We start from the raw sequence: 19,434 nt of genomic DNA on the forward strand, positions 1-19,434 counted from the left end.
AAAACTACTTTTAAAAAAGAATTCAGCAAATGAATCTATTTCCAGTCAAAATCAATTTTTGTAGAGATGCTAAGAAATTTTAAGAGAGGAAAAAAACCTTTCTCAAAAGACTTCACAGCTTTTTTTTTTAAATCCAATTTAATCTCAACTTTAATAAATTCTGGGTTTTGAAACAAAATAAAACAAAAATTTGCAAAGGAAAGCCAATATGGTTAAAAACTGTATTAAAAAAAATCATACAAGAACACTTGTGACTTGGAGAGAAAAGTAATATTTTACACTCCATCTCAAGCCAATTTCAAAATGCAACATTAACTATGATAAGATGAGTATCTCTACAATAATTGAATAAAACAGTCATTAAGAACCTAATTTCTTGTGTAGCCTGTAAGATTTCAAGCTTTAAACTAAATGAGTAATCAGCGTTAAGCCAAACGGTGAGAAAAATTTGATGTTGCAGTACTAAACTCAGTAAAAGACAAACTTCTAAATTAATTTCAGTTCATAAGCTAACGAAGTCTCATAAATGCATCTGCATGCACAAAGTAAAAGCGGCAGCTGAAACAGGACCTGGGAGGGAAACCCACCGTGCAGGCAGCAACAGGTCCGGGGCCCGTGCAGGCGGAGGCCGACGCCAGCAGCAGCCCCGTCCCTCGGTTCTGGGACGTAACCCAGAACGCTTCCTAGCTGCAGCTATTGCCCTAGGGCAGTAAAATACAACAGTACTTTTGAGAATATTTTAACTCTTCTTCAGACATCCAAACTGTGATACCAGCACGCTCAAAATCCCACCCAAAAGTGTTGGGGTGACAACAGCCCTTCCTAGTCCCCAACACCGGCTCTTTGCAGCCCGGCGGTGCGGGGCCGGCTCTGCCCGCYGTCACACTGACCAACCCTGGGGAAAGAAGCTGCATGGGCATGACCATCACCAGACACATGGTGAAATAATGAATTTCACAGCATTTAAGAGTCTGGTTTTTATTTTTTTTTTCCCTTTTCCTTCATACTTGCCCACTGCATTACAGAGGTAACTTGGCACATTTTCAAACCATTTCCAAACTAAAACCATTTCAGGTAATGAGTAAACTGAGTCCCATGAATTCAGCAAAATAAGGAGGCTGCAGCCCAGCCCAGCTGCTGTAAGGTATGCTGCACTGGGGTGAGTTTATGAGAACCTGGTAGCAAACTGGGTAAAATGCTTCAGGACCAGTGACTGGCAACGACCTCTAGTAATTGGCAAARGCTTCAGGAGAGATTACTGCTTGCCTAATTTTAGGCCAGAAAATGCTCATGGTCTAGTATTGCAAGTATGTCAGTTATAAATAATTCGGAGATATTCACCGTGAGAGCTGCTGTATGCAGCCACTCGCAGTACTCTCAGAAAACAAGAAATTGTGCCACTGATARGCTGAGTACAACCTAATTCTCCTAAAACTCCTTTTGCTGAAAAACCCTGGTGTTAGCAGTTGCTGTTTTACTGTAGTCAACAGTACTTCCACGAAGACTGAATTTGGCTCCTTGACCCTACAGTTGACTTAACGGATGATTCAGGCCCCCTCCTCATAAATTAAGCTCATGCTGCTCTGCACTCTGCTGCCTGCACCACGCTGTCCGCAGCCTCGCAGTCATCAGCRTAGTCAAGCCTAATGCACAGTGAGTTCTGCTTCTTTTCTAGTTGCTTCTCATTGATCTACTAATCCAATTTGGGATAATGGGAAAGTAGCAAGACAACCCGCAATAGGTCAAAGACAACATCTTAATAGYCAGCAACACCTGGTGCCCAGCTCCAGTCTTAACTAGATATAGTCACTGATGAGAGAACCTGTTGTGCTCCTTGAGTCAAAAATGAWCCCCACCACACCGACTCAGTCACTGCATTACCATCCGAGCAATGAAATCCAACRCAACAGCAGCACGTATGAAGCAGAGGCTCTCCCGGACCTCTTTACTCACATAGTAACTGAATAAAGCAAGTCCCAAAAGCTATCACGAGAGAATCCTCTTCCACTACTGCAGGCCCACCTGAAAGCGTAAGTCATACCAGGCTGCCAGAAAGTAAGCAAAATGCGTATATATTCCAAAGCCATACATAGCCTGAGATTAGACTCTAGATAGACCAGAAAGTACTGAAAAAGGAAGTGGCCRTTGTGCCCCCAGTTTTACACAGCCGTGCAGTGGCTCCACTGCTCATTCAGGACAGAGACGACAGAGGTTCAACATCTACCCTCCACCTCTTCTGTCCTGTACTTAGAGTCATGCCCCAAATCATGGCTGTGGATTGTGTAATAGGAATCACTTCTACTAAAAACCAGCCTCTTCACTGGTTTTTGGTACAAATAACTCACTACACACACCAAAAACACTTATCAGGCTAGAGCTTGCCCAAGATGATACAAGACGACYGTGGCAGCACAAGGACTATAGCCTGTGCTTTGAGTCTAGAAAGTAAGTAGCATTTTATTTGTACTTTCACCAATAGCATATGTGAGTATAGCCACCCACAGCTGGAAGAAGAGAAGGATGACTACCCAAAGAGCGCTGGTGTACAAGTGAATCATCAAGCTAGTCCAATTTGAAGTCCCAGACGGAGAATCGCTTACAAACAGCTGATAGTATAAAAGCTTTACCCTTTCATCATCCTCCCCGAGGGAAGCGACATAAATGCTTCTATCTGGGAGTCCTACCACCAATAACTAGTTTTCCCCCATGCCTTCAGAAAGCCCATGCATCATACTGCTTTTAACTAGGAGTTTATATTGCATCTGCTTGTAATGGTTCTTTGAGAAAATACCAAATTACAACAACAAAACACAAACCACTTGCAACAATTATAGCTACAATTAACTCGCAGTTTGCATCCAAAATACTAATCAGGCAATGAACGGTGGCACTCCCGAGAGCAAGAAGTGAGGAGTACTAGGTGCTCAGGCAAATGATGAAAGGACAAAAGTCAGCTTGACTATAGAAGAAGAGAAATGCCCTTTTTCCAAGCTTCCTGTAACTTAAATGCTGAATAGGGTAGAAATATCAACCTGCTGCCATAGCTCACAAAAGGCTATTCTCAGCAGAATTTCAACATTTCCCATGCACTGTCTTCGCCAATAAAAAGTAGTAGAGATTCTATTCCCCTGCTTATAATATGCACCAGTGAGTTCTGAAACAGCTGGCAAAGCAGATGTTATGCTAACTTCCATGCACTGGCATGTGACAGCCACCTTGATTGCCCTTTTCCAGCCATTTAATTCAGTTACTGGGGGAAGTAGTGACACTGATACATCTGCAAGTTCCATGTGCTCCCATAAATCAAGCATTTATATATCTTTTCCCCAGGAAAAACATTAACCCCATTTGGAAGATATTTAATGGAATATCACAGTACTGGAACTGCCAGCAGGTGTGACGCAACGTGACTTTGACAGCTCCAGAGCAAATGAACTGCCCAATAAAGCAGAGCATTTCAACACGACGGCAATTGCTGTATTCACACCGATGTGGGGGAAGTGGAAAATTCAGCTCTATCAAGTTCTAACGTGGGAAGATTCATGACAGTCACCCAGGAGAGAATTCTTCAGCAGCAATAAACTGTAAACAGCTCTGTCCAGCTACAGATCTGCATACAGGTCTTTACTTCCAAAATCCAACATCAGTCATACCTAACACTGAAGAAATGCTAACTTTGTATTTTTTCAGCAATTGTTTCCACTGTTTTTTCACTGATATGGGGTATCTGCAATACAAGAGGTGTCCTAACATTATTTACTCCAGTTTCAACTCAAAGTAACCTACACAAGCCATGGTACGCAAAAAGCAGCACTAGTTTCAAAGACRTAACAGACTCCAGCATAGATAAGGCTTCAAGGTATTATCCAAGACAAAAAAGGCAATCTCAGAAGGACAGGGCCAAAACAAAATGATATCAAGAATAAAATAAAGATTTCAAAAACTTTTGAAAGGCTGTAGTCTCTCTTTCCACAGCTGAGAATAAGCAGCAMGATTTTCAGCCCAAGATTCTCTTTTCCTTTTTCCAAAAGCCCTTCAAAGTCTTTCCTCTCTCTAATTTTTCTTAAAGTGGAAAATGCATAAGAAAAATATCTGTGCTTTTAACCAGGCAGAAATAAATGTATCGTGCAATATTGCTGTTGAAGTTCAGGAGTAGGGGAATCCACTTTGTCACAGTCACTTTCAATGAACACTCCAGTCTGTGATAAGTTTCATAAAAACTGCTTAATTCAACATTTATGAAAGTACTGAAGATAGATGAAAGGTGCAGAAACAGGAATCTCACCATCAATCATTCCTTGGAAAATGAGCACCCAGAATGATAAGAATGAAGATAGGCTTTTCATGTACATATGGTCTGCTAGATAGAATGATGGAATATTCTTGCATTTTTAATCAAAATGTTCCCACCACTGCACTATCACATTCAAATTATTTTCTTCCATCACCACTGAATATTAGCACTTCTTCCCCTCAGGATTAAGTTGCTTGCAACATTTTCAATGAGAAAGGGAAGCACCCTATGTGAAAAGGTRCTTCATATGAGATTCTGACTGAGGAAAAACATTTTTTGCAAGATCTTTTAGAAATAAATGATCAGAAGCAAACACAGAAGCCCAGCTTTCAAACAGTATMACAAAAGAGAACAAAACAGTATTACAGCAGATCACACAAGCTGAGCCCCAAACTACTTAGGCTAGAAAAGTTTTGGGGCAGGGACTGTCTTTCAGTGCTGAATTTGTATAGCTTCTTGTACCTGGAGCCTTGCCCTGAAACTAYGCTCCTAGGTATAACCACAGTACCAAGATTACTGATAACAGCCTGGATACTGATAACACCTGAAATGGTGCTGAAAAGATCCACCCAGATCAGACTGCTCCTCCTTCAGTTGGTCAAGGCTTTCACRGGTTAAGAACCCAACTTGTAACCGCTGAGGTTACTTAGGTTACTGAGGTTAACTTAGCCAGCGGTTCTCGCAAGGCTCTGYCCTCCAAATAATGGAAAGGAAAGCCTTATTTATTAGCACCAGATCATTCTCCAGAGGAACAACTTCTCTCTTTTCACTACAGAAAGAACCATGAGAGACCAGCCCATCAACTTCATGCATAAGGTAGGTGATAGAAACCTTCCCATTTGCCTGCTTTTTATGCTTTGAGAGTCTCCAAGAAACAGAATCAAGTTCCCCAAAGAAAAGAGAGAGAATTCAAGTTCTTTTGATTTCAATATTAACCTATTTCCCTCCAAAGAAATGTAAAAGATACAGCATGAGAATTAAGTGATACTAAAAGGTGCAATAAACACTATTACCAGCTTAATGAGTTATTGCAAATAACCATCCAGACTACTGAACTATTTTAAATGGAGTTGAGCAAGCTGGAACTGAATACAGATTCACTGTAATTTCACASGTGGGAGCATTTATCACAGCCAAGTTTCCACCAGTCTTTGCCAGTTAATACACAGTAAGTGCCAGTGTTACCTTTCTATGCTTGGAATACCTAGTTGAGATGATAATGATTCCCTTAAAATTTTGATTGTTCCCATTTGAGTGGTAAGACACAAATTCATAGCTCGTAAACAATATGAGACAAAGGCACAGATATAGGGACTTGGACCACTCCAGATAATCTGCACTGGATTCTTAAGTATTCCTTACTCCTCTGTTTCTTCAGTTCTGCACACAGAATGGGAAAATAAGAAATCAGGACTGTCATTACCAGAGATATCTCAGGTCTTTCAYAAATAACACTACAGAACGGCAACTACATCTGTTTAAACAAACCCCTAGTGCCTGATTCTTCATTTGGTGCAGCTCCTGTTGTGACAGGTCAGAGAAATCACATCAATACTGCTCATTTCACAAACTTTAAATCTTTAAATGAACCATATTCACACTAGGATGCCCTACAACACACACTTAACTGCAACTAATTAAAAAATAACAACCATCTTTGTTCTTACCAACTCCAGCACTGACTTCTATCGCACAAAAGAAGGAAGAGTGGCAAAGAAAGATGCACCTTAATGGGAATAAAAGAACAAAGATACCCTTTCCATTTCTGGCACTTGGAGATTTTTCCAAAATAAAAGATAKAAGAAGCTGCCTGTTCATGGAATCAGTAGTCGCCTTTCCACTGATTTCAGAAGGACTTAGACCTTCAGGCAGTGCAAAACATTTAAAACAAAGTCCTAGGAAGACTTCTGACAGCACTTGTTTCTATGTGTGTTTATTAAAGGAGAGATATTAAACCACTACTTCAGCATGCTTTCTTTCTCCAAAAAGTCTACAGTAAGTCATTTTATCTCAAAACCTGGGTATCCATATTAAAGAAGTTACTTCAGCAGTTTCTCCTCAAAGAAACTATATATATATATATATATATATATATATTTTTTTTTTTAATGTATTTACTATCCACAGTAACCCTACAACAGTACAAATGAGGAGCTGAAATGCAGCATGCTCCACTGAAGGAGCAGGTCTTCTACAAACTGTGTCACTGACCTGAACATGCAAATCATTTCCCCGCTCTGTGCCTACAGCTCCCCTCCTAACCTCAGACTGCTTTAATTTCGAGTTTTCTGAGAACAAGGAAGATATACGTCTAGGTGTCAAGTAATTATTASAGAACTGCTCACTGCAGCAGGTGAAAGAGCCAGGAGAGCACGAAGGCTCCCCTGCTAGCTATAAGACCCAACAAGGTATGCGAGGAAGTGCTGCATCTCCTTCCCAGAGCTCAAAGGCGACTACTTGACTTTCCAACTTCTCTGTTTGAATAATAAATCGTACCTTGTGGTAGGGTCAGAAACAGTGCCGTGGATAGGGGGCCTGCTGGGACAGTCCATCGCCTCCAGAGTCGGCTGTAGCTCCGCTGGACTGGCGTTACACGAAAGGCGCATGGATCACAGAACAGCAAAGGCTGCTCTCGTGGATGTGTGTCTTGCGCTGGATTTCCTAAGCCCTAACGTTTGTATTCTCATTCAGGTTTTTCCTCTGGATGAGCCACTTGCAACGTCTTCACAGATGGATTATTTGTTGTCTAAAAGGCCTGAGCCTGTGTTTTAGTTTTCTTCCTGACCAGGAGTATAAATGAGAAAGAGAAGAGGAATCCTAGACATTTATTTCCATGAAAAATTGCAGACATTTGGACCGGCTCTGCCTCCTGCTGTGTTTGGCCAAGACTGCCCGCAGGTTCGATGCTGGTTATAGGCAGAGCGCACCACTAAGCGCACACACATGGCCAGACCACGCAAGGCCATCTCCTTAGGAAACCATGCCGAAAACACACACAGCTAACTCTGCCTGCCTGCCCTGCCAAAACCTCCGCGAATAAGGCACGCAGGCAGGGCTCAGGGACGCACCGCAGAGGGACAGGGCCCACCACGGGCCGGGATGGGCTTCATCCCCACCTCTTCCGCCGCCTTGGACGCTTCTCATCCAGCGGCATAACACAACAGGGCCAATGTCGCATGGAAAGCCAGCACCAGRGACAACGGGGTGACTTTTGCTTTAAGCAAGAGACCACCCATCCACCCCATATCAAGAACACACCACAAAACGACACTCTACTACTGTAACTTGCCTCATCATCTAGAAATAGTTTCTATTTTATAGAGGAGGGGAAAAAATAACCAATAAGATAAATCTAGTCTGATTATTTTGAAAAGGACAAAGACAGCAGAGGTGACAGAGGTGTAATTGTTAGCCAACCTTTCAGGACTTTCCAATAGAGCTATTTAAACATTTGATTCCACTGATAAGAAAAATAATAAACAAAGTTATTATGGAACTGTTCTGTCAGCCAAAAGTCCAGTGAATCATTTATGAATGCATACATAAAGCTCCTTTCTCGCCTGTTCTCTTTTTCCATCAGAAACTGAAGCTAGTTACTTTTTTTTTTTTTTTAACTGTTGCTTTTATTTCTTAAATCAACCTGAAAGGAATAAAATATTGAAATGAGCAGAAAAACAAAATAAATGTTTGTAGTTCTGTAATTCTCCGAAATGTCAAAGAAAAACATAAAAATGTATGCTCTGTAAGTTTTCGGCTGAACTTGGCATAACAGTCTATCTATTATTTAAAAGATGTTGAAGCTCAATTTATGAATTATTAAATTCTTGTTGCATTTAGTTTYCAAGGGAAAAAATTATTTCATTCAGTAAAGGAAAATTCAACTTGCTCTACAGTACTTTCCTAAAAAAAAGGATTTAAACACCTGAAGTTATTCTAAAAAACCTCAAAGAAATTACTAGCGGCTATTTCATAGCTAACGTTACTGCCGCATTCAGGGAATGTGCTGTGTATCAGCACCCGATAACCATCACCGGTTCTTCAGTATTCTCACGTCCGTTATACGGGCGTCCTGCACGTGAAGTAACTGAGAATACAGGAGAGGGGCTGGCACTAGCTTCCACGCGAAACTTCTGAACCTCCAATTTATCCCAGGCTGCAAACAAAAGCCAAACCACCTCTGCATGCTCCCACCTGCTTCTGCCTGGATTTATCACCGCTGACCCCCAAACCTGCCCGTTTCACGCCAAAGCACAGGCAGATCCAACCGCCAATACAAATCCCTGTTACGCTGTGTGAAACCACTAGGTATCGAGCTGACAAGTTTTGCTCACAAATTGCATCTGCCAGCGCCCAGAGGGTATCGCAGCGCTGAGCGACTCCAGGCCAGAGAGACTCCTGATAAAACCCAGCGAGGCTTTCGAATTCGAGGAGTACGTCACTGTTGAGGAGCAGGGAGGGGACTCCTGTTCATCCGTCRTTGCTCGGGTCGCGTCAGAAACGTCTTGCTGGCCGCTCCGACCAGGGCCAGCTGCTGGCAGCTCCGGTGGCCGTTCCGGCAGGCAGGAAGCGAGGGGCCCCAGGCGCCGGCCCCCTCCCGGCCCCCCGCAAGGGGCATCGCGGCTGCAGCACGGCTCCCTGCAGCAACGCGTCGTGCGGAGCCGTCTTCACCTACAGGGGACTTTAACACACCTTAGTTCAGCAAAGGGCATCTCCGCTGCAGACATCTAGAACTTCATTGCAGGCTTCCTCGTACGATATCAGCTCTGCTCTAAGAAGGAGCATTTAATAACTATAGGGATTTGAGATGAACAGCTAACGGAACTGATTTAATAAGAGAGAGATGAAACAAACGCAATGACACTACTTATAAGGTCTAATAAAGTTATTTTACTGTACTCTGGAGGATAGCTATTCAATTGATTTTAAAATCTATGCCAATATTCTTAAAAGGCTCCAAACATCAAACTGACACAGGTGCAGTGGTTATTCCGCATGACACGTATTGCAAAGACAGCTACTCAAACACACGATCCCACAGATAGAAAACATAATAAAAGTATATTACTACGAAGCTGCAATTACTGTCAACCAAAATTACGACGACTAGTGGATTAGCTTATACAGCTAAATATTCCAACACCCCCTAGGGTATTTTTCCTAGTGAGAAAATAAACTTTTGAGTTAGCTTTTCAAAGCAACAGTTTACATTTCTAGTATTTCAAGAACAATCCAGAAGAAATGTGGCCACTAAACAACAACCACCCCTTCTATAAAAACCACCAGAGTTAAATGCAAACCTTGTTAAATATTCCTTCCTTGGGTCCCTAGCTAATAAATTTTCATCAGAGCAGGTTTTGAACTGACATCATCATAAATGAAAAGCACCACTGAAATGTTAGGAATTGTTTTCCTGAAGTGCTTTATCCACTGTAACAGTATTGGTCTCCCGCCATTTCTTTTTTGCCTAACCCCCAGGCGTTGCCCATTTCAGCGTCCCAGCACAAGGCGGTTGGGTACCTGCCCCCCCACCCCCAGGAAGCGCTGTCAGAACAGGTTTGGAGAGCAGCTCGGAAGACCTTTGCCTTTTCTACCGATTTACTTGCCCATCATCCACATTCCTAAACAGGAATTAGTTACTTGTTCCCCACCCCCAGTCCTGCCTCCGGCCTGGGAGCACAGACGCCGCCCTGCGCAGGGTTAACTGCTGGAGGAGGGGATGAAGACGATACACACGGGGCCGAGAATCCTGGAAATGTGAGAAAAGCGGGCAGAAAAACTGGCTTACCTTCATCTCGTTAAAGATATGAAGTTTGTGATCTGCGTAGGAAGAAAATATGCCTTGCTAACGTTAACCCACCGAATAACGCACAGAGACTGCTCTAGCTCCTGAAGTGAAAGTCTTCGGGCTTTTTTTTTTTTTTAAATGCAATCACAGGATGAGCAACACTTCTTTTTCCCCAGATTACAACATCAACTGTCAAGGAAAGGGCTTCTTGCTTAGCTGTTATTGTCTTTATTGTGATACATGATATTGCTCTCAAAGAACAGTGATTTACTCTTCTTTGTAAACAGAGTTATTGATTGGAACGTATTTTGCCCTGCATTGCAGTTTGCCTTTAATAGCACTTTTAATACCTTTGCTATAGTCAAGCCCTGTAAAACGATGAGGCATTTTTGCCCTGCGGTCTTTGTGAAGATTCTTGGTACAGCCCAATCTTTCAGCTCAGAAGCATATTGAAAAAGAAGTAAAAACGCCTGTCAAATATAAAGTATAGCTGTTTTTCTTTAAATCCTTGGCATTTCAGGTTGAAATTCAAACCCAAATACTGGACATGCCTGTAGCAGGAGGAGGAATCAGGAGGAGTCCGTCCCCAGGCAGGGGCTGCATGGTGCCGTGCGATTTGGACGCGGCAGTGCCTGCCCATCCCCGCTCCCAGCGGGGCGTCCGTCTCCCGCGCCGGGCTCGTACCCGGCCGTTTCCTCCCTGCACACCTGGACATCCCTCCTGCTAGCAGCAGCCGGCGGCAGGCAAAACCCCATTTCTTCCCCAGTGAAGGGACTTGAGCAGACCGCGAAGCAAGACTAGTAAGAATATTACGTCTGGCAATAAACACTGCAGAGCCAGGACCTACCTTGCTTCAGTCTGGTGATAGATCCGTGCGGGGGCAGCTTCCCGTTGCGCATTCAAACACGGGAACAGGGAGACTTCCTAGGCGAGCGGCAAAGGCCCACGGCAGCAGGACTGCGGGGAGGACTTCGCAGCCCCATGGCCGTGGCTGGGCCACGGTTCCGCAACACTCATCACGCTAGCCAGGTCCAAGCCCTTCCTCTACCTCCCTGGTCGAACCAGTAACAGGACAGGAKGCCCCTCGCTCTCCTGCCGCCGAGCTCCCAGCTGCACCCAACGCAGCAGCAAGCAGCAGCCGCAGCGGGACCTCGCCGCCACCGCTGCTCAGCCRGGGTTATCTTGGCTAGTCGCTAGTGCTGACCCATGGGCGCAGCCTAGCAGCCCGGAGACCTCGCAAAGCTCTCCGGCTTCTCGGTGTAGCTTGGGACACGTTCTTGTCCTTTAGCTGAGGCATTTTGTATGGTCCTGCTGAGCAGTTCCACAAATCAGGAGTCACTGCAACTTGACGCCTGTCACAATAAAGCTAAACAAAAGTATTTTTGGTAACTCTTCAAAACGCTGAAACAAAAAACTTCCCAGTGAAATGATAATGGCACAAGCAGTAAGCACGCATGACATGAGACTTTAAATTACCAAGCCAAACAGCAAGCCGATAGAGTTGAAAAGCCAAGATTTTTAAAGAAACTCTGTTTGTGTGGTTTGGGAGAAGGGGACAGGTATTGGGAACAGAACTCTCAGAACAAGCAAACAAGGTTTATTTTAAAAGAATATTATGTTGCAAAATTACAATACAACATGTTTATACAATACTACAGCTTCAACTCTCATTAAAGAAATCCAACTTTTCTTCTAACTTAAGAAGAAGATAGAGCAGAAAAAGGAGCAGCAATCACATTCTCTCCTTGTTGTTAAAGATGCAAAGTCAAGCACTTGAAAGTTGGAAACGCCAGAATTAAGATTGACTGTGCAACCTTAATTTGCCCCCTTGTGCCTGTGCATAATGATACTATCTTTAATTACATGAACACGTACTTTAATTATAATATCCTGCCTTGTTCAGCACACTGGACAGATGAGGAGTGAAGAGTGTCCGTAGGACTGTTTTATGTCACAGAAAGGGGAAATCCTTAGAGATACTAGCAGGAATCTGAGGGAAGCAAAAAGCTGGTCTCAGGAAAAGGTAGTTCAGCATCACCCCAGAGAACTTAATTTGACTTCACAGAAATCAACAGAATCAGTCAGTTTTCAAAAACAAATTGAGCCATTTCAGCTAGAAACAAAGTAAAACATTTTGAATCAAATAATTTGAAAGTTGTGTTTTTAACTTTTTTTGCCCTTGGAAAAAAGTGCAGGGGAAAGATGGACAGGCACTGGTGTGTCCTCAGGCAGGGCCTGAAGTAGAATTCAGGCTCTAACCTCTAGTAGGAAGCTAGTAACTACTGCCCGAAACCTGCATCTGCTGCATCCAAGCTTGACACCTGCATGCTTAAACCTTAGCCATCTCAAAAGGACCAGATGCAAACAGTGCTCACTAGAGAAGAGACGTCAACACAAAGCCTTTTCCTACTTAAACTCAGATTCTCTACTGGGACTTAACTCTAAAAACATCCAACAAGACTGGTAGGACGGCGCATGGTATGAAGGACCCACCATATACCACGTGACATTATACTAATGGAGACCAGGGAAAAGGCTTGTTTGTATCATAAATGTTGCATCAGGATGTGCCATATCCTAAGAGAAGAATTAAAGGAAGAACAACACCCCACCCCACCCCACCCCCAGCCTTTTTTGCCTCCTTTGCACCTACGTGGCTGCAAGGCTCACACTCAATAGACATTTACCTGGTGCATCCAGCAAAAAGCATGCACCAGCACTTGCGAAACTCTGTATAGCAGTTTAATGCCAACCTCTAACTTTAACAGCGTGCCAAGTCTGAGGGTCATCCAGTCCAACTGTTTGGAAAATCACTATGCTTCAATACTGGTGAAGTTCCGGTTGAAACTGTTGAAGATTTTACTCTCATGACTATATACATATATATATATATATATATATATTTTTTTTTTTAGATCAGAGGCATCTTTCCAACGATGCAAACAATTCCCAAGAGGTATTTTTTTTATTTACTGTTCTTTACATGGAGAGCTTCCAAGCGAGGCCTGAAGTGTCCACTAAATCAATGCCCTGCAGCATGGGGCAGGGGGCTGCTGATCTACCCCAAGTCTACTCAAACCACCACCCACCTCAGTGACTGCTTCAAGCCAAGCTCTTGTCGTTTTAGTTTCTCCATTTGAGAAACAGGACTATCCAAAAGTGATCCGAGAAGACCGATTTAAAAGCGACAAGTAAAATTACTAACATTATTAATGCATAACATTGGTTTTCTACTTAGCTGAAGTAGAAAATGTGATCTCCATGTCTCTCACTAGCACAAGGAAACTGAGTTGCTTTGGTCTCCAGCAAAGGGGATTTGTGCTCTGTCATTTACTTCAACTCAAAACCACTTAATTCCTCACATTATATGTGCATTTTTCCATTTATAAAATGAAATCAAGTACTACTGTTCAGTTTTCAATTCAAAGTGTAAAAGGAGCAAAGTGAGAAAGGCTTTGTATTGTCAAGCTTTGTGGACCACTGAAGTATCTGTGAATAAACAGAAATGGTGACTCTACAGGATCCTGAAAGGCACTGCTGGTACCTAGACCCTGGCTGCAGAAAAGCAATTTTTTACTATTATTAAATCTTAAAGAATAATCACCACTTCTCCACCCCCTCCCCATCAGAGGCCAAACTGTCCCATGTTGCTCCTCCTTTCATCTTGCACTTTGGAAAGTGGGCAATACATAGCATCAAACGGACAGAAAATCAAATCCGTCCCAGTGTAAACCTAATAAAACTGAGAAGCTCTGCCTTTACATTCCTTCAGCTCCAAAGCGGGCTGCAGCTCCAGAGCAATAATATATATTTTTTTCCTCTGTAGCTCTTATAAGAGCCACAAATCCCTGGTTACTTTTGATTTACAATAGAGGCAAGGTCATCCTTATAATGAAAAAAACAAGGTCTATATTTTCAGACACCGAGATACAATTTATCATAGAGATCAATGACACCTTTATTCGCTATAGAGATGAACTATCCATTTTGCAGCAAAAATTATCAAAGGGTTTTTTTGTTTTGGGTTTGTTTGTTTGTTTTCTAAAGGCCTGTTGCAGGTGCTGCACAGTTTGAAAACCATTTTGTAATCGAACATTTTAGCATTAGCATCCCATTCCCCCAGTTATCCCTCTCGCAAATACAGTTGACCTCCCTTGCATTTATGGCAGGAAGAAAAGGGAAGAGTGAAAACAGTGAAACAAGACTTGTTTGGATGGTGGAAGATAATACTAATGGTACCCCCGGGTCGCGAGCTATTACAGAGCCCTTGCAATACAGTCCTGTCCCTCTTCCCCCCGCTTCCCAGTTTCCAGTCCATCTCCCACTGCACTCACCTCCAGAGATTCGCAGAAGTGGTCACAGCGGATTATCTACATGGCTACTCAGCATCCGATTTCTTTATGAAGTCCTATTTGACATTCTCCCCGAGCCTGGTCAAACACCCCTTGCCTTCCACAGTGTTTCTGAGCATCTAAAAACACCTTCAGGCATTTTCAAAGATTGGCTGCTTGCCCCAAGCTTTGGGGTTTATTTAGGAACTGCTCAATTGTCCAGGTTTGCTGGAATGACAGAAGATACTACATAGATATCTTCTGCAAAATATACACAACCACCCACATCACAGACATCCACTGTAGTTGACCCAAATATCATACACCAGTTTTAACTAGGGCTTAGCCTTTGCTACGTGTAGTTATGTCCCCTACCACCTCATGGGGGAAAAACACATACCCATAACCACCAGCTAACGTTGTATTGTCAACACCACTGACACAGTTATACCTGTGCAGAGATTCCTTCGTCATCTTTTCAAATAACAAAGAAGGATGCAGTAACAGTAACCCTCTGGTGGCCTACACCGTACTGGCACCAGGCAGCTGCGTCAGCAGAAACTCTACAGCAGATATAGCCTCCATCTTTTGAAGGGAACAACGAGCAATCCACACTGCGATACTGAAAGTCTTTGTCCCCTCTGACTTATCTTACAGTAAAATGAGTCTATTAAAAAGGTGGGATTTTTTGTTCTGTTACTCCTTGAAGCATGCGAAATTCCCAATTTGATGGCTGTTCAGGATTCAGATCTTAGCCAGAAGAATTTCTGTTAAGCTATGTGCTTTCCCTAATCTACTATCACTATTGTCTGGAATAAAAGTTATAATCTCATTTCTGAGCTTTCCAGTGTTTTTTTTTTCCCACTGGTACAGATTTACAATGCATGTTCAATATATTCACCTTACAGTATCTGTGTATCCACACTTCCCAAACAGCTATTTTCTGTTTATTGATCTTAGGGTTGCTGAAGGCAAAGTCATCTTTTGCACCCAGGTGTATACGGTTCTTCATTGTTTCTGCATACATTTCTAGTTAAACAGCTGTGGACAGTACCATGTTCGGCAATATTGACAGATACAGTGTAAGATTTGTTCATAGGGATCTCCTTACTTTGATGATTTCCAGACAAAAAAGTTGAGAGATTAAAGGGAACCTTTGTATCCCCTGTACAGTCATGCCAATTGACTATAATTACCTCCAAAAAGGGACCATTGGGCTTTTTAGTAGTTTTTAATGGCCTTGCCTTAAGCTATTTTTGCTACAGTTATCAAAACACTGCCACAGGCAGCAAGAAAGTGATCAATGTATTGATTATGATGTGCCAACTTTCCCTCTTCCATGTACATCAAGCAGAATATTTGGGGGGAAAATTACTTCCTTCTTCCTTCCTCCACTGGCATTACATTTTATTCATGTTTGCCCAGCTTGAATGTGTCAATGCCCAGAATGGACCCTGTGGCTGTATTTCTGTATGTGGCATTTTAAGGAGAACAGATGCTATGGAACCATAATTGCGATGTCTTAGATATTTTGAATCTTCCTGAATAAGTCACTTTGCTGTTCACTGTATTATAACATCACTGAGAATCTGTACACTAAGAAAATAATCTTAAGCATTTGACACTCATTAAAAAAAGAGGTATGCCATTAAGGAAACAAAGTGAGCTCCTCCAATAAACTGCATGTTTGGGGCCCCGATTCAGCACTGCCTTGTGCTCTGTGTTCATTTGCAGCTACATGAAGTGAGTATAAAACGAGCGCAAAATACCATCAAAACCACCTGCCTACTTGCTTGTTCTCTTTTGCAATCACTTTACAATCAGCCTGCAAGGTAGAAATGTCGGCCAAAGCGCATGGCAATGGAGAAGCGGGGCGATGAAGAGACACAATGAAATCATATGCTTGATCCAGCTGTGTCCTGAGCACTGTCATTTTCTATCCATAAGCACATTTGTAGGAGTGAACCACTTGGCTTTTAAAAATGAAAAACATCAGTGGATTTTCTCTGCCATCATAGATCATCAGCGACGTTTTAGGACATTTGCTGCTCTTCGTGGAAGCATGGCCCGGAGTGGAACCAACAATCTCCCCAGCACACTCTGCATCCCTGCAAAATGCGGGAGCTGCTTCTCTGCCATCACCAAAATACTTGAAAGCTTTTTGATTTCATGACTTTGGCCAAACCAAAACCAGGAGCAGCTGATATTTTACATTCCAAAACAAGAGTGAAATGTCACTTCTACTGAAGCCACTTGGAGTTATTCCAGATTTTATTGGATAAAATTGCCTTAAAATGAAAAAGGCACCTGAGCTTCTGCAAATTGGGAATGGACTGAGGGAATCAATCCAACAATTTTAAGAAGGAAGGGTGGCCAACACAAAATGACTTTGAAAGCTGTATATATAGTCAAAGTATTAAAGGAAAATTCTTTTATTATATATTCTTTCCTCCCGTACTGTGAACTACATCGCACGACGGAACTACGAAACAAAACTAAGGGCCTATTGGTCTCTAAATAAATACATAAAAATGCAGTGCTCAGCCAACAGCCCATCTACACTAATAACCCTCTGTGTGCTGACCGGGAGACCACTGATGGACCTTCCCACCAGTGAAAGAACCACCTGTGAGTTTGTACTCCGCGGAGTATCCGAGCCCTGAAGCGCTAACGTGCTGTATGCCTCACTGCGGTAAACACTGTTTGCTGTGAACGCCACCGTACTGGAGACGTGCGGAGCATGGATGGCACCGTATCGTCTAGCACAAACATCCCTCGCTGCGGCGAACAAGCGCGATCCTCCCCGTGCCGTATCTGGGGCACCACAGCGAGAATTTACCCCAAGCCACGCAGCAAACGGACCGACGCCAGGCACGCGGGGCTGAGCACGGCAGATCTAACTTGCCCAGTGCCCGACTCACCCCCGGGCATAACCGATCCGAAACTGGCTCCGGCTGGCAGCCCCACACTCCCGTGTCTGCAGGGCTGTAACGCGCCAGCCAGGTCCTGCCCCCGCGACGGACGGTCGCCAGCAGCGGGGTGTCTCCTGCAGGCTGGATTATACCCCGGGGGCGCAGCGTTTTTCCCACCCCAGAGGTAGGACGAGTAGTTTCCAGCACAGAGGAGAGTCCCTTCCTCTCCCCCCCAGGAATTTGTCAGGTTTCCCCCTGCTTAACTTGGCCCCAGCAGCTGGGCCAGGCCACCCGAGAAGTGGTGGGGATTCGGTTACCCTCAGCGATGGGATTCTGCAGTCAGAAGTGACAGGACTGCAGTGAATTAACAGCAAATGCAAAGCCAGGTCTCCTCACTCAGGTGTTGAGTTTATTACCTGCCAACCTAATGGGCTGGTAACAAATTCACTTTAAAGTAAATTAATACAGGAGAGAGAGATTTTTGCACAGGCTAGCAGAAGAAGATTATTAGCAAATAAACCATGTTTCCTTTTTTACTGTTCGACTTCACCAAACCTCCTACTGTTTACCTATTTCATGAGTTGCCATCCACAAGAGGGGCAGTCGGTGACAAGCTCTGCTTGTCAAACGCATACCAGAGTAAGGCTTCCTGGTGCTCAGCATTCAGGAGCCAGCATTTAAATCTATCAGAGGTAGCAGCAGATGGGAGATCATAGAAAGTATACTGTCTAATTCACAAAGCATATGTGCTAATGCAATGTAGCACAGTTGTATGGTTATTATTTGACTTATAAGAGAAAAAAATTTCTGAACATGGGATACTGATATATGTTCATATGTCCCACTTTATAAAAACTTGTTACATTTTCTATTTAAAACCATTGGAAAATGTGTCATTAAAGCATATTGGGTGGAACAGAAGGCAATATCTTGGCCACATACTTTTAATGGTTGCTTTTAGCACAACCAAGACCAAAGCTGAAAGCAAAAGCATGAAGATGAAGTTAAAAAAAAGAAAAGCTGTTGGAAGAAAAAACCCACAAACAAACTATGAGATAAACCTGAGAAGACGCAAGTAGGAGCTGTCTGCAGTTTTAGAACATACAATACAAGCAGGCAGATGGCATTTCACAACTGCTTTAATTCAACATCTACAGCTAAACCATATGTATTCCCCAAATTCCTAACAATTACATAGAACAGCTCACGTTACTAGGGACTTATACTTCCAGGTGCTAGATGTTAAAAGCAGAAAGTAGTTAAGGCTACTCATTTGTTGAGCCCTCAATTCCAATTCTGGAAATTCAAGCCCTCTGGTAATTACGTACAGCTACAACCAGATAAAATATTCTCTAAAAGAGAGCGGAGAGCAGCCAGTTCACTGCCCGGTCCCAGCCTGCTCTGCAAGGCAAGATCTCCTGTGCTTATGTACTCAACTGACTGCAGGCATCGCACAGACCGGAGTACTCCATGCGCTAGACACCGCTCCCCTCCCCACCTCCTCCTTCCTCGTAAGGGCCCAGGACACTTACTGGTGTAAAACTACTCACGCGGACCTGCGTTACTTCGGCCCCGATGGAGCCCTCTCCAGCCTCGCGCGTGGACCAGAATTCAACTGAGCCGCTACTCAGCGCTGGCTGGCAGGAACCAGCATCTCCGATAGAGCTGCCAACCCAGCCTGTTTCATATCGCAGGGAATCATAGGGGTATTGGTGCCTTTTTGGCACATATTCTGTTTTAGAGACTCTTTAAAAACTTCAGCAGAAGCTTTGGATTAACTCTATTGATTCCATCACTGATTTATAGTTTGGGAGTTTTTTTGTTTGTTTGTTTTAAAAGACTCCTCTGAAGAGCTTTACCACTTCTGTTTGATCCAGGCAATGGGGGGGGAGAAGAGATTAGAAGTGGCAATAATACGGCAAAATTCACTGAATCTCATTTTACAAAGTTAGCCCCAGAGAGAAGAAAATCCCTGCTGAGGGAAAACTGAAAAGTGAATACATTTTTAACATAGCATAACATATAGGATGGGAGAGCCAATTATCACTGCTAAATAACGTTCTGAGCACGGTCTTTGCAATGTAGTATCATTTAAGACAACTGGAACAGTGG

The sequence above is a fragment of the Apteryx rowi genome, unplaced genomic scaffold, assembly GCF_003343035.1.
Source record: "Apteryx rowi isolate R43461 unplaced genomic scaffold, aptRow1 scaffold_4, whole genome shotgun sequence".
In the NCBI taxonomy this organism is placed as follows: domain Eukaryota; kingdom Metazoa; phylum Chordata; class Aves; order Apterygiformes; family Apterygidae; genus Apteryx; species Apteryx rowi.